Source organism: Trichechus manatus, unplaced genomic scaffold (genome assembly GCF_000243295.1).
Source record: "Trichechus manatus latirostris isolate Lorelei unplaced genomic scaffold, TriManLat1.0 scaffold00049, whole genome shotgun sequence".
NCBI lineage: Eukaryota > Metazoa > Chordata > Mammalia > Sirenia > Trichechidae > Trichechus > Trichechus manatus.
Window position 1 is genome coordinate 976524 of NW_004443985.1, and position 1042 is coordinate 977565.

The 1042-nt window shown below is 50.6% G+C and overlaps 1 protein-coding gene across 1 annotated transcript in view; it reads left to right on the forward strand.

Annotated features, from left to right (window-relative positions):
- The window catches only part of XIRP1 (xin actin binding repeat containing 1), a 9189-nt gene that overhangs the window by 7301 nt on the left and 846 nt on the right, over nt 1-1042 (forward strand). The window lies entirely within an intron of this gene.

Consider the following 1042-nt stretch of genomic DNA (forward strand, 5'->3'; position numbering starts at 1 on the left):
GAGTCCTGGTGGTACAGTGGTTACGCGCTAGGCTGCTAACTGAAAAGTTGGCGGTTTGCAACCACCAGCTGCTCCTCGGGAGAAAGGTGTGGCAGTCAGCTTCAGTGAAGATTATCATTGTTGTTGTGAGGTGCCATGGAGACAGTTCTGACTCATATTGACCCCGTGTACAACAGAAGGAAACACTCCCGGCCCTGTGCCGTCCTCACAATCCTTGCTGCGTTTGAGCCCACTGTTGCAGCCACTGTGTCAATCCATCTTGTTGAGAGTCTTCCTCTTTTTCGTTGACCCTCTACTTTCCCAAGCATGATGTCCTTCTCCAGGGACTGGTCCCTCCTGACAACACGTCCAAAGTATGTTCTTTTTCCTTTTCAGTAAAGATTACAGCCTTCGAAACCCTATGGGGAAGTTCTACCCGGTCCTATAGAGTCGCTATGAGTCGAAACCGACTCGACCGCAATGGGTTTGGTTTTTATTGTGAAGATTAAGTGAATTCATACCCGTAAAGTGCAGCCTCATCTTTGTATTACTGTAATTATTATTTTTTAATTTATCTCTTTTCTCACCGGGGGGGTGGGTCCCTGTCTTCCTCATCCCAGTATCTCTAGTGCTATCTCAAGTACCTAGAAGGCACTCCTCCCTGCTCGTTACTTTCCGTCACTGCCCATGTCCCGAATTGGTCCACCAGCCCCTGTCTGGGCTGCCACACCCATCTGCCCTTTCCTGGACCCAGGCCATAGCCTCCCAAGTGACCCTCCCCCCTGTGCACTTTCCATTCTGTCCCCCACCAGGCAGTGAGTGTGAACCAAGTGCACACAGAAATGAACCATGGACCCAGCTTACCTTTAAGCACCTACTTTATGCCAGGTTCTGCTCACGGGCTGAGGGAGAAGGCAGAATTGGTCCCCGCCCTCGCGGAACTTAGGTTTCAAAGGGGAAGGCAGATGACTGTAATCAGTGACGATAATCTCAAACGGGACAAACACTGCCAAGGAAATAAACACACGGCCAGCCAACCTGGAGACAGCTGGCGGTTGCTTTA